Below are 15,387 nucleotides of genomic sequence, written 5' to 3' on the forward strand. Positions count from 1 at the left end.
GCAAAGGTGTAAATACCGGGATTTCCCAAAGGGCAGTGGGCCAATGTACGGCAAGGCCACTGTTGCCTCCGTAGGGATGCCCACGTAAAGCTGGCACCTACCGACTGCTGGGCTGAGTTCGCGGCACAGGACTATACAAGAATGTACAGATGGTCCATCTTCCTCACAGTCCTCGGGTTGCGAATGATCCATCAGGTTTTGTTTTTAGATAAACAAAAAGGGGGAGATGTTGGGATCACCCTGCATGGCTCGACCTTAAGGAGAAGGAGCTGTGGCATTGATCTGCACAGCTCGACCTTAAGAAGGAGCTGTGGCATTGAGAAGCTGGTAAACAGCTGGACACCTGCAGGGCTCAGCCTTGAGGAGAAGGAGCTGTGGTAAACAACTAAGAGGAAGCAAAGGAGCGCGTGGACACCTGCAGGCAGCGAATCCTGACTGTGGAGAAGTGCGTGGACTGTGTGTGGTAACCAACCAGGACGTATTTTGTGGTGCGTGAAAGAGCTGTAACTGCATAAAAAGCAGACACTTATAGCAATAAAGGTCTTTGGCCTGAATCCCGGCCAGAGTCCATGCCCTGTTTCTCCACAGTTCTCTTCCTCCGTCTCACTGGGGGAGGGGGGAGTGAGCGAGCGACTGCGTGGTGCTTAGTTGCCGGCTGGGGCTAAACCACAACACTCGGCAAAATCCATAGAAAAGGAGGCATGGGACTGGGTGTTCCCAACCTTGTCTTTGGTTGTCTGGACTACGCTTCCTCTGCTGCCCTATCTTGAATTTCATTAATTTAATTACTTCGATGAGGACAGGAGCAAGACCTTAGGCTGGGATTTTCAAGGACAGTTGAGGGACTCAGAGACTCACTGCTGGTTTCCAGAGGGATTTTGTTGAAAAGACAAGTTCTCAGTTACTTGTAAATGGTGGCTTAGGGAGTTTGAAGTTCTTTTGCTTTCCTTTGGCTTGCAGAGCAAGAGGTCAGAAGAATTATGTGGACCCCGGTAGAGCCGTCAGTTGATTGTTGTATTTGTTGGCCATTGCATGTAGCCATCAGGTTCCTTGACAGGTAAGTACACAGTTATGCTTTCTATAGTACATTTTTAAGATAATTCCAAAGAAATGTAGAACCAAGAGTTGTGTGACAGGTAGACTTACAAAAACAAAACCACAGTATGACCTACTGGATCCACCTCTTGCATGTCTCAAGATGTGTTAATACAGGTATTTTGGTGGTAAGGCTGAAAATCATAAACCACTCAAAAACGAGTCCTTGAGGACCTATCAACACCTTGGGCAGGGGAAGGGACAGCCTGTGACTGTGTGGACATCCATGGCAGGGAACAAGGGAGGAGTTAGTTCTCCTTCTTCATCAATCTAACTGTGTGGGTTTCCACCCATGTCTGCTACGGAGGACCTAGCAGCGTGAGTAGATAGTGTAGGCATAGCAGAGATCCCCCTTTATTTTCCTGAATATGCACTGATTTATGGTGCAGCTCAGGAGATTAAGGCTGACAGATGCGGCCGAGCTGGGAGTTGGGTCAGCTTGAGGGTCTCACCATGCACTCTGAAAGAGCGCAGTGGGAAGGGTGAGAAGGAGAGTGTCTGGCAGAATGACTGCCTGGGCCAGATGACATAGCATATAATTTTTCACCCATCTTCATACAGGTGTTCAAGGAGTCATGCACACTGTTATAGAATCATAGAATCATTTAGGTTAGAAAGGACCTTTAAGATCATTGAGTCCTCTGTATCCTTGGATACAGAGGCATACACATTAAATTTGTACAGCCAGCTGCACTGTGTATGCATATCGCATGCAGCAAGTTTGGCATGCAACTCTCCTTCAGACACACAAATGTCAGTGTAAGGCATGACAATTAGAGACCCACAGCTAAAAACCTATCCATTAGCATGCAAAGGAGCTTCAGTACCATCAGAGTCCCCTGTGCTTTGTCTTACCATAAATGAATCATGAATAAAACATTCTGAATCATGGAGAAGGGCACAGTTCCCGTAATTGCAGGTGAGTAATGTAAAGATGGAATGGCAATACCATCAACTCCATCCCACTGTGGGACATGGGGAGTGACAGAGAAATAGTGTGCTGGTTTTGGCTGGGATAGAGTTAATTTTCCTCATAGTAGCTAGTATGGGGCTATGTTTTGGATTTGTGCTGGAAACAGTGTTGATAATACAGAGATGTTTTCGTTATTGTTGAGCAGTGCTTACACAGAGTCAAGGCCTTTTCTGCTTCTCACACCACCCCACCAGCAAGTAGGCTGGGGGTGCACAAGAAGCTGGGAGGAGACACAGCCAGGATAGCTGACCCCAAGTGACCAAAGGGATATTCCATACCATATGACATCATGCTCAGTATATAAAGCCAGGGGAAGAAGGAATAGGGGGATGTTATGGCGTTTGTCTTCTCAAGTAACTGTTACGCGTGATGGAGCCCTACTTTCCTGGAGATGGCTGAACACTTGCCTGACGATGGGAAGTGGTGAATGAATTCCTTATTCTGCTTTGCTTGTGTGCATGGCTTTGGCTTTAGCTATTAAACTGTCTTTATCTCAACCCATGAGTTTTCTCACTTTTACTCTTACCTACCTGAATCCACTCTCTGTCCTCTGGGTTTATTTTTGTAAAGTTAGCATTGGCCTGCTGGGATGATTGTTAAACTGATTAAGTCTCTAAAGAAGGCTTGACTACTGTAAATTCAGTTTTAAGAGCTGTCTTAGATAGATAGTGGGGTATCTTCAGATAACATCATGAACCTGTCAATCACTGCATGCACATTTCCCACTCACACAAGCATGAAACAAAAATAACTCAGCTGAGCTGAATGGTGTTGAAATCATTTTATAGCGATGCAGTCATGACCAAATTCATTAGCACCAGGTCAGGGCTGCCTCATGTTCTCCTATGCCTTTCCCAAAATACAGGTTCAGCAGTGCTGGAGCCTGGGCAAACAGCACTGTCCTGCTGTAGCTGATGTCTCCAAGCACGGCCTGCTTCCAGGGCCAGCTCCTGCTGCTGCTGCTGGGATGGGGTGCAGGGTGGCCCAGGCCGACCAAGTGCTTTGGCAGGGAGGGCTGAGCCCATCTCCCTGCTTTTCATGGGGATGGTTGCAGGAAAGTGGAGTCTGTGTCCTCAGAAAGATGCAGTAGGATTCATCCAATGTTTCCTTTGGAGAAGGCTGACTGTTAACGGATGCCAGTAGCTGATGCTTGGCTTCACTGCAAGCAGGTGTGTTAGTGCATACATGGATATTTCAGGACATGAGCCCAAATGAGCAGAGGTAAACTTGCCTGCACATGCACCTTGCTGTTCACTCCCTGGTTTGCTGAAGCCACGTTTGCTGGCTACAAACGTGGTTTGCTGAAGCCGTGTTTGCTACAAAGCTGAGGCTGATCTTCATCTCTTTAGTAGTCAGTGTTGCCCTGCACAAAAGAGGTAAAGAGGCTGGGTAGTGTATGTACCAGCCAGAGGAAAAGTTTTCTAGACTACTGGTTTTCATGAGCACTGATGTTGAGTATTTACATCTCAGCTGACAAGAACCATGGTTTGATTTTTAGGTCTGCACAGAAATATCACAGGTCAAACATGACAGAGTTGCAGCAGAGACCTTGAGACCCCTCACAGCTCAGGGCCCTAGTTCATGCACCCCTGCCCCCACCAAACTTCGGCTGTTCCACTAAGTGTCTGGCTTGCAGGGAATTTTGGAGACAACCTTTAGATGGGTGGTATGACTATAAAGGGAGGTCAGAAACAGGGTCTCTAAGATATGATATTTAGGATAGTTGTTATGATACTAAAGGGGAAGCAGCTTCTACCTGCATAGGGCATTATTTCTGTGCTGCATCGTATGCCCAGCAACCCTCAAGACTTTTGCCCTCTGTATGGTTTCTCCTATCCGGCTTTGCAGAGTGTATCAAGCATATCTCAAGTATGTACCTGCCTGTTCCCAGATCAATTTTGTCTCAGCTGCCCCACTTCCACTCCCATCCCCATCACCCTCAAACACACAGTGCCATGGTGAGCTAAGGCAGACGTTTTAAATGTTCGCACAGGCAGGGAGTGCAGAGATGGCTTGTGGGCAGGGCGCAGTCCCCCCTGGCGCTAGAGGCTCTCTGACGAGTGGTCATCGGCCTCCCAGAAGAGGCTCAACCATGGTCTCCACTCGGCTGAAAACTGTGGCCAGAAGGAATGTGGCGACCCAGACTGATCTCCCACTCAAGCACGTGGCTGTCCAAGTGTCCGGCTGCAAAGAGTGCCTGAGCCTGTCACTTGTGCCAGAGACCAGTGGAGACACCACCTGCGTGCGGTGCGACCAGGTGAATGATCTGCTCAGCCTGGTGGCAGAGCTGAAAGAGGAAGTGGAGAGGCTGAGGAGCATTAGGGAGTGTGAGAGGGAGAGAGATTGGTGGAGCCACACCCTGCCATCCCTGAGGCAAAGGCATCCAGTGGAGGCTCCGCAAGCAGCAGGGGATCCCCTGCCCTCTTGCTGCTGGGCAGAAGGAGAGGACCTAAGAGGTGAGGGAGAATGGAAGCAGGTCCCTGTTTTTATCTCAACCCACGAGTTTTTTTCCCAATTCTCTCCCCCGTCCCAATTGTCGTGGTTTAGCCCCAGCCGGCAACCAAGCACGACACAGCTGCTCGCTCACTCCCCCACGGTGGGATGGGGGAGAATCGGAAGAGTAAAAGTGAGGAAACTCATGGTTTGAGATAAAGACAGTTTAATAAGTAAAGCGAAAGCCGCGCACACAAGCAAAGCAAAGCAAGGAATTCATTCACTACTCCCCATGGGCAGGCAGGTGTTCAGCCATCTCCAGGGAAGCAGGGCTCCATCACACGTAATGGTTTCTTGGGAAGACAGACGCCATAACTCCGAATGTCCCTCCACCCCTTCCTTCTTCTTTGTCCCAGCTTTATATACTGAGCATGACGTTGTATGGTATGGAATATCTCTTTGGCCAGCCTGGGTCAGCTGTCCTGGCTGTGTCCCCTCCCAGCTCCCCGTGCACCCCCAGCCTGCTCACTGGCAGGCCAGCACGAGAAGCTGGACTGTCCTTGACTACTTAGCAACAACTCAAAACATCAGCACATTATCAACGTTTTCTCATCCCAAATCTAAAACATAGCCTCACACTAGCTTCTGTGAAGAAAATTAACTCTACCCTGGCTGAAACCAGGATACCACTGGGGGAGAGGGGAGTGAGCAAGCGGCTGCGTGGTGCTTAGTTGCCAGATGGGGCTAAACCATGACAATAGGCAAATGACCACTGACAATGTTGCACAAATCAGTCATAAAACTTAATAGGAGCATGATTTTGATTAAAAGCAATAAAATATGTACAGAAGTTATGAAAGAGTATAAATCACGATATGAAAGAGGTTCATAATTACTAAACCTGAAAAGTCCCAAAGACAGGCTCTGGCTTAGCTACATTGGCTCTGGGGTTGCTAACTTCTGAGGAGTGGACATAGGCATCCCTCACATGAATGGAGTAATGTGACCCAAGATGTAGGCATCTTCTTAAAGAAAGCAGACCATGCCAACAGAGTGCAGGGTTTAAAAGGCACCATATAGAGATGCTGTGACATGAAGCATTTGGTTTTCTGAGGACTGTGTTAAACTGTTCAAAATAGATATAGTACCTGAGGTATGAAGAGTTTTCAGACAGGGAAGCTGCTTTTCCATGAGGGCTTCATCCAGGCTCCGCTAGGACAAAATAATGAAAATTTCCCCAATGGTGGCATTTTGGATCAGCTCTGGAAAGTGAAAAAAGTCAAAAGAAAAAAAAGAGGGCATGGCAGGGTGAGGAAAGAGAAAGTGAAGAGCTCTTACTTCTGTAAGAGCATTCCAACAAAAAGCCAGCTGTTGACATGTCATTGAAACTAGGGTCTGTGTACAATCTCAGGATGTCTTTCACAGGCAGGACCATGCCAAAATTGGCTAAAACTTGCATTCAGATCCATAAGCTGATTTTCAGTGTGAGAACTGATACACAGAAATTAGCATGACTGCAGAAGTGGAGACTGAAGGTTCGTGATCAAAATTAAACCTTGGCAACATCAGCTTAATTCTAGAGCAGCTCTTCCTATTGAAGCTAGGGGCTCAGCTCTGGTATAGTGTATGTGATACCAGGACTGGCCTGGGATCTCTGAAAAGTCTTGTTCAGAGGAAAGAAACGGTGAGACAGAAGATAAGGAAAATATGAATGTTCTTCCAGTAAGCACTCCTCACAACTTTGTGCCAGCCCCAGTCAGCATAGCCAAGCCTTGATTTATATGTCTTAAAAACACTGAGCAGCTCCAAAAGCAGGCTGTGTCCCTGGAGAGGACTTGGGTTAAGATAAAAATTCCTTGGCAATATTCAGCCTTTTTGGGGAAAGAAGAGCAGAATAGCAAGGCAGAGTGAGAAGAGACATACAGTAGCAGAGAGACTGACTCCTTCAGCTACTGAATTGAGTGGAAGTGCATTTTCCTTAGTAATTGCTGGATATATGAGTATTTCATCTAACATGAAAGTAAGACAATTGCTTACTTAATTTGTACTGATGAAGAGAATATGGGAAGTGCAATGAAATATTAATTTATATGGAGAAATACTTGGCTGAAAATGTAATTGGGCAGTATTGCAAGAAAGAAGAAAACTAAAAAACAATGGCTTGCACAACAAAGCTGAGGAAAATCAGTGTGATGCTCTATTTCTTAAGCTGACTAGTGTAAAGATTGCAGAAAGTTTGAACAGCTGCATGAGCTAACAGAAAAAGCAGAAAAACAAAGTAAGTTTGCTTTTGCTCCTCTTTGTTCAGGTGCTGGGGATTTTTCTGTTGCTGGAAGTTTCAGGCTTCTTTCCCTGTTTTTCCAGGTCAATATTTCTTTAGAAAATTACATGCTAAAGACTATAATTTAACAGACAACTTCTTCTGGTGTGTGACATGGGTCTTCAGACATATTTCCTGTGAGAGAAGACACTGTTCGGTGTCAGCACTGCCACTGCCATCAGTGGTGACAAGAATGAAGAATTATGGTGTCCCCTATATCTGCCCAGAGGAGTCAGCCACCCTTTGGGAAGAGAGCACACAGTGGTGGTGTGAGCCACAGCAATGCACATTTAAAACCCTAAATCAGGTGTCAAAGGCACTTGAAGTGCCTCACCCCAGCAGAACAAGAAGGTTGAAGAACAAAGAACTCTTGAGAATAGAAATCCTCCAGTCTGTCTCCTCTATGTTCCCTTTCAAAACTATGATATTCATGTTGAAAAATAATTTGTGCACTTTTTATTTTGGTGATAGTTCCAAAAAGCTCGACTGAACTGTTTACCAAACTGAGACATTCCTCAGCTGATGCTGGTTTGTATCATTTCCACCGATTTTTCATTAGAGAAGTCACATCTCAAGGAAAGAAAACTTTGTTGCAAAATATTATCTTCAATGAAAACAAGTTGATGATTTTTACAGTGCAACTCTATTGATGTGCAAGACTTTTGCTTTTGATTTTCCTTCTCATTTATTTTGATGTTGCATCAATTTGGGAGGGATTAGTCAAAATTAAAGATGTGCCATGAGACTGTACTTATTCTTTATAGAAGCAAAAAGTAGCCCACTTGATGTTAGATTTTATCGTCTTCCTTAATGGCATTGTTTACTTTGAAGAACTTTTTAGCAAATTCATATCAGGCATGATTGGTCCTATTAAAAATGTAAAACAAAACTGAAACTTTCTCTTCGTTTCAGTCACGTATTAGATTTTTGAACAAACCAGCCAAGCTTATGTCTCAGTCTAAAGACCTTATAGATAAAATAGTTGTCTTTCCATTAACTAACTTGAGAGTTTGTTACCATACTGTGGTAATACAAAGTGTGGTTGTTCTCAGAAAAAAAATAGTGAATGACTCATTTCCTTACAGCAGTAGAGTGGTAGCGTTGTCTTGACACTTAGTAAGCTATTTCTGCTTTGCATTTAGATTTTCTAAGATCTCCCTTGATTTGCATTCAGATTCGGAGATGGACAGTAGCAGTTTATAGCCAGAATGGGGGAAACCCCTACTCTTGGGATGCCTTTGAAACAAGACCGTGCACCCCCACAAGGGGGATGCCCAACAGAGGATGGCTGTGGTGATCAGTTCAGGTGTTTCTCAGGTACCATCCAAGATCTTTTTCACCATTTTCTGGTCATAAAGTTAAGAAGATAACCTTGTTATCTTTGAACTTTAGTAAATGGGCAATGGCTTTGCAGAACCCTTGACCTACAGATAAATTTTATTTAGCAGGATGTTTCCCTTTTTTCGGCCTCGACTGCATGTTTTTAATTTCATCTGGGGTGTTGCAAAGCTTTGCAGAAAATATGCTGTAGCCCTGTGAGCCTCTCTAAGTCATTCTGCTTTACTAATTTGCCCCAGAGTACAGTTTTATTTATTACGAGAAGGTAATTAAGGAATGTAACCTTAGATGTGATTGTTCGAGGCTGTTCTAGGCTATATCCAAATATCTTGGAAACCACCTGGGTCATGGAAACTAAGACTCCCTAAAACAGTGCTAGTATCCAAGCAGCATCGATTACCTTCACAAAAAAAGCACATTACCTCAGTAGGTAAACATTTTTCACAGAGGAATATGATAAACATGTTTTGGTGCTACCAGAGAGATATTCACAGTTAATCACAAGTGACAGGGTCAAAGGATGAAAGCTCGGGAAATAAATTGGTCAACTGTTTTATTAATATATCTTAAGCCTTAAATGGTTGTGGTTCCCTCAAGTGTACTACACACTATTTCTTTATGTCTACATTTACTGTTGTTTCACAAGCCCTCCTGGGCTCCCACTCACTGTGGGAGTGAATAAGCTAATTAATGTAGTAGATAAATCAGACACTTGCTTTGATTTTAGGTGATCTATTTTCAAACAAATATTTCTCCTTTCCCCATGCATTTTTGTTCTGATTTAGGTCAGTGCATTAGCAGATCTCTTCCGTGCAACGGCGATCAGGACTGTGAGGAAGATGATAGTGCAGATGAAGATCTGTGTGAAGATGACTGTATGTGACATTGATAAAACACCTCCAAATTCAGAAATTATAGGAACAGGGTAATGTTCTGTGTTGGGGTCAGTAGTACTGGTGCCAAATGCAATTTTGTTTTTGTTGTATTTACAAGCTCTGGCTGTACAGATAGACTTCCTGGGCCTATGGTAAAACGTCCCATATGCAAAAGTGTTCAGTACAACTACCTCCATCATGCCAGTGGCTCAGTGCATCCAGGATGTACAGGCTCTTTGATTTGAAGCACAGAATAAAGCTTTTTATCTTTCTTTCCTTCTGTTTACAAACATTTTTTAAGATGTGAAATAAAGTGTAAACCAATAACACATAATCATCAGCATGGAAAAAATGATCCAGCAATGCTCATTCTTTTTGTTCATTGCTGTTGCATTTAGTACTGTGGATCCATATGAATTTCTGTTTATACATTCCATCTGCAACCTAGAAAATAATTATCTTAAGTTTCTTTAGTGTAGTTATATTACTTGGTATGTGATATAATTCAGATATAATACAAAAACATTTTGGAATGGATGCCCTGTTGTTTCTGTATTGCATCAATTGCTGGAACAATAAAACTTAATTAAATCAGTTATGATAGATATGGATGCCTTAATGTAAACAGATTTTGATATGTGTTCATTTTTGTTGACAAACCAAGAGCAACATTTTGCTTTTCATATTGTAACATGCTATGCACATTGCAGTTCTGCAGGTATAGAAGTCTATCAGTCAATATCCCCTTTTCTTGGGTAAATCAGCTTATGATCTTAATCTGCAGATACAGCATTCAGTTATAATGGCTCTGTAATTTTCACCTCCCGTAAAAGACTTTGCTACCTCTCTGTCTTAATGATTTTTCATGTTTTTCTTCTCATAGCTATGATGTCATTACTGACAAGACTAGGGGAAGAGTCATTCATACAAAAATCTTTGGAGGACAATGCAGAAAGGTCTTTAGCGGTGATGGGAGAGAATACTACAGGCTGAGTGAAAGCATTCTTGCTTATACTTCCCAGGTATGTTTCCATTAAGCACAGCTTTATATTTAGAGTCATTATTAAAACTGTGAGAATGATGCAAAGCTTGTAGGGTCTCTTGGCAGGTAGGTTTCCCTAAACGCAGCTGAATGATGCCTGTTCCCTCTCTGCAGTTGCTAGTTCCACTCACAGCTCCTCCACCAGCTGCGCCTGTAGGAGTGGGGACACTGCTAACTGGTTGCTCTTCATCTCTCGCAGATTTAAATGCAGAGAAGGATCCCATGCCACTGAACACAGCTATCTTCTGCCCAGAGCTTGTATCAAGCAAACAACACCGTCAATAGCAAAAAGCTTCAGTGCCACTGCAGCGTTGAGGGCTGTATACCACCAGATGCTGTGTTAAAGTTGTGTCAGCTCATGTCAAGCTAAAATAAATAAATTAGGATATATAGTTATTAGAAAAGTGCATACATAAGCTGATTTTGAAATACAAACTGGTGTATATCTTGCTAAAACAAAAGGAAAAAAATTAGAATTACTTGGATGTGATTTCTAATTCCCTCACAGACTGAATGTAAAGCCATCTCCTTAGTATAAGTAGCAGCCTGAATCACCCTCAGAAATGTTATGTGCACAAAGCTTTGGGGTGCTTTGTGGAGATCTTCCAGAGATATGCTTTTATTTCAAGTCATTATCTCAAAGATTTGGTTTGTCTCATACTTATCAATAGCATGCCAAGCAATCCTTAATGTACTTTACTTCATAACATAAATACTTAAAATACAAATATATATGTAATACTTTTTCAATAGTGTTCACTACTTTTTGTGAAATCTGAAATGGATTCAGCCTGAAAAAACCATCAGATTTTTTGCATCAGGAAGGACTTGCTCCACTCTAACTTATCATTTTTAACATCCTTCATGAAGTTCTTTATACAGAATTCTATCTTTCATCTTCTAGGTTAAAATTCAGAATTATTTCAGTTATGAGTTTTTCATAGCTAGTTGTAGCTAGTCTTATATGAAACACACAGAGAGGTATGAAAAATCAAACAGTGGACACAGTTTTTCACAGAATAAAATTCTGCAACACAGTCAAAAGGGTAGAGACTTAGCATAACAAAGTTCAAAAGTAACCTTGAGAGGTTGAGCTGACCATTATTGTATAGGCATATAGGATTTTATAATTCAGCAGCATCCTCAAAATGGCTAGAGCCCCTTACAAAGAAAGGCTCCTCTAGAGAAATCAAGGTGCAAAGAAAACCTCTCTAGTGCCTCCTATTTGCTTTCAAACAAAGCTTGTTAACATGCTACTGCCAGGCTGCTGGTGTTGGAAACCACCATTAGCTTTGGAGAGTGATATTTTCATTTCTTATTTGTCTTTATGCTAGTTTTCAGGTACACAGGATGAAAAGAAAGATGATACAGCAATTATAAAGGAAGGTCTAAAAGATATTTCCTAGCTTCAGGATATTCTTTTTGCATTCACAGAGTTGCTTAGACACATCTAACAGCTCTGTAAAGCTGTTGGTTAGTAGCCAATATAATATGCACATCATCTGGCTAGCAGGGACCACCCCATTAGCAAAATGGAGCATGATTGATTTATTTTCCTTCCCCCAGAGTCAGCAGCTGATGGTTGTTGAGAACAGTGTAGAAGTTGCTCAGTTTATTAACAACCACCCAGACTTTCTCACTCTTGCAGAGCCCTTCTGGAAGGAACTCGACAACCTTCCAGTCATCTATGAGTACAACACCTACCAAAGACTTATTGAACATTTTGGGACTCATTTCTTACACAATGATCTCTAGGAGGACATTACAAAGTTATTTTTCATATGAATACTGACAAAATGAAAGCAGAAGGTAGAGTACTAGAGTATTTTTTACAAGAAACAAAGTGAATAAATAAGAATAAAAATTTCTTTGCATGTTCTCCCAGCTAATATCTAAAATCAAATAACAGACTTCTACTAGTCACCACACACTTTTCACAGGCAAAAGAAAGAAGTTTAGAAAAAGTGCCCAAACCACAACATTTAGTTCCAGATCCACATTTGTGACCTGCAGTATTCTGGGTAGATTTGATAGTTGGTTCAGGACCTCATCAGGCTAAAATTGAATTCTAGTGACAATCTGAATCTCAAATAATGTTAAAGCTTAAAAGTTACTTGGAGATGGAGGTTGGGTAAGACTGTGTACAGCAGAATAAATTACAAACAGAGCAAACACCAGAGTGACAAATATGATGGCACTCAGCGGGGAGCAGTGCTGTAGGATTAGGGACTGAAGAGATGAAAGAAATAATAAACTTTTTCCAGATACGCCTCCCATCTCTCAGCCTCCATCCATAGACTTTAGCAATGCGTGGACCTTCCCACAGGGCATGCTAGTTAGTTACCTTCTAATTTAAGCATGATACCTGGTAGTTCTTTTCTTTCTAAAACACATTTCAAGTCAATGGGAAACTCGGAAATAAAGCCAACACACTTTCCTTGTACAGCATTGTTAATGGATTATCTGCAGGTATGAGCATAACAGACATATCAGCGCAGCACATCAGGCTGGAACACATTCATTGTGAAAAAGAAGAAAATAAAGTGCTCCAAACTAGATGAACTGCTACAGATTTCTACAGGTAAATGTTCAACAGTGACTCGTACAGTTGTCATGTCTCCAGCTTTCATCTCCTCCTAAATAGCTGTCAAAATGGGTAGCAGGTGTTGATAGCTTTGTTGAACTCTATCTTAACACATTGAACCCAGACACCAAGTGTCTGGTTTAAAAGGCTCTCCAACACCCATCAGTCATTGCTAATGCTTTCCCAGTAACTAGTACTTTTCTGGACACCCTAAGTCAGAGCTGCCAAGACATCTGCAATACCAGATACTTCTTATGTGATATCCATGTAGGAGCTCTTGATTCAGGCACAGGTGGTTGATCTGCATAGATGAGTCTTTTCACTACTTGCTAGTATATAGGTTTTGCATGTATTGTTTCTATTTCCATTTGTAAATATAGCAATGGTGGTATTTTCTGTATTTCCTATCCTGAATCTACAGGAAGCAGTGGTAGTAAGATTAAAGGAGTCTCCTACATAGAAGGAGGAAGCCCAGGTGCTGTTTCTGGCCTTAGTTATCTAGAGCTGAATAATCCTGCTGGGAACGGAGATACTCCTTTTGGGCCAGATCAGTGTCAGACTATCTGAGAGGAATTAAACAAAAAGTAAGGCTATTTTCCTGAAGCAGAGATGAGCAGATGGGATTACCTCAAGGGGAGAAATGATTAAGATATAGCTGGTGATTAATCAGGCTGTAGTCTGCAATCATTTTGTTTTCAGATTGCTTAATAAAAAAGTAAAGAAAAATTCACAGGAAGAAAATCCCATGAAGCTAACATGATCAGCATCACAAATCTAGGTCCTTTGGCAGGATAACCATAATCTCATATCTCAAATATGTTTAAACGTGACTAAGCAACCACTAACTTTAAGGGATGCTGTTAAGCACAGCTGACTTTTCAGAAAAAGGCTAATATTAAATACTAACATAAGACCTTATCTAGTTAGCTAGCAAATTGAAGCATCTTTCAACTCCCATGTTCAGGAGCATACATCACAAATTATTTTACGTGACAAAATGTGCTCATAAACTCTTATATCCCCACTATAACTATTTAATATAAATGTTTCTCTACTGTGTGTAGCCAACACCATTATATGAGCTGGTAAAGGAAGTGCCCTGCTCCTCAGTCAAAAAGCATTACCTAAAACAAGCCATTGAAGAATATATGGCTAAAAATGATCCCTGCAAATGTCACCCTTGCCAGAATGATGGTGAGGTGGCCATGGAAGGAACTTACTGCATGTGTTACTGCAAGCCTTGTACCTTTGGAGCAGCTTGTGAGCTGGGAACTCTCATGCAAGATCAGCCAGATCAGCACTCTTTAAACCCATGAGAATTTAAAGTGGCAAAAGCGTGCTCTCCTGCTTCCAGAGTCTGTCCCACTGCACAAATTGAATGAGTGACTGATGTGCAGTGGCTGCTTGGGTCAGATATCACTGCAGACATACAGCACAGGGAGGGTCTTCTTGCTGAGCCCGAGTCTTTGCTTAACATGTCCAAACAGTACTTAACAAAAAAACTTGGTTTTATTATTATTGTTAAATGCAGTGGACCATAATACCACTCAAAATGCAACCTTTTATAAATAAATATATATACTGAATAAGTATCAATAACTTCAACAATTTTTGCTTTTTATTTTTATTGGTTATAACTGATAGCTACTTTTATGTTCTCTTAGACTCTGATAACACGTAGACTCCATGGAATTATACTTACGTAAAAGGTGAGTTTGTGAAAGATTAGATGATTGCAATCTGGAATTCTCTGCAAGGGCACAGTTTGGATATTCACTAGCTTTAAACAGCACATACCACCGTGGTTTTTTTTTAAGGACAACAACTTACAGAATGGTTTAATGTGAAATATTCTCAAATGTTACATCGGTGGTGTTGAACACTGGAGCTGCTGGTCTTCCTGGAGCCCTTGTTCAGGGGGAAGGAAATCAAGGAATTGAACCTGCAACAACCTCTCCCTGCATGGCAGTGAGAAGGCCTGCATTAGGAGAGCAGCGTGAAAGCAGACCATGTGAAGATGAAGAATTGCAGCATTTTGGGGAAGCAGAAAAGAAACATTTGGAGCGCGAATATGGGAAGATTTAAAAAATTTATTTCAGAAGGATGCATAAGCTATTGAATTCAGGGAGAAGGTCACTTACTGAGCTTTCATATTTAAGTTGAAACAAAATGAAATTCAGAAGCTGTGAATCTGTTACAAGATAAAACTAGAAAATGGGGTAAAAGCCAGTGAACTTGACACCATTCTATTTAGTACTCTCTCAGATAGCCTGGCAGTGCCTGATTTAAGTATAATCATGATGTAAACAGGACACACAATAGGCTTGAAAATGTGCTTCACTGAGAAGTGTAGAATTTTGAAAGGAAGGGAGACTAAATTGAAACTAAAACATACTTTTGTTTGCTTTATAGCTTGATTGAACCACACTGTTTTGATGTATCCATAACTTACAGAATTCTGTTCACCTCTTGGAAAATGAATTTGTTCAAGTTATTTCTGTTACTCTATTATCTGTCCTATCCCTACTTGCAGTTAATACAGAGATTCACTTGAAAATTTGTATTTATCTTGGTAAGCTTAGTATCAGAGCTACTGTGTAGCAGCTTTCTCAGCACTGTTCCTGGCTGAAGTTTACATGACATTAGCCAAGACTTCTTACTAAAAATAAAAGAAAACCAAAAAAGCCTGACCCCAAAACCAGAACAAAATCTTTGCTTTTCTGGACC

At 41.9% G+C, this 15,387-nt stretch overlaps 1 pseudogene across 1 annotated transcript in view; it reads left to right on the forward strand.

Annotated features, from left to right (window-relative positions):
* Positions 1-15,140, forward strand: part of LOC309415144 (complement component C7-like) — an 83,879-nt pseudogene extending 68,739 nt beyond the window's left edge. Inside the window, exons 10-19 of the transcript in view lie at positions 7,996-8,138; positions 8,945-9,084; positions 9,918-10,056; positions 10,981-11,121; positions 11,643-11,885; positions 12,546-12,657; positions 13,082-13,244; positions 13,725-13,953; positions 14,521-14,699; positions 15,073-15,140. The product of the transcript in view is annotated as a complement component C7-like (transcript). The remainder of the gene's footprint in view (positions 1-7,995; positions 8,139-8,944; positions 9,085-9,917; positions 10,057-10,980; positions 11,122-11,642; positions 11,886-12,545; positions 12,658-13,081; positions 13,245-13,724; positions 13,954-14,520; positions 14,700-15,072) is intronic.
* Positions 15,141-15,387: the final 247 nt, after the last annotated feature.

This window comes from Phaethon aethereus (genome assembly GCF_964289735.1).
Source record: "Phaethon aethereus genome assembly, chromosome: W".
Classification (NCBI taxonomy): Eukaryota; Metazoa; Chordata; class Aves; order Phaethontiformes; family Phaethontidae; genus Phaethon; species Phaethon aethereus.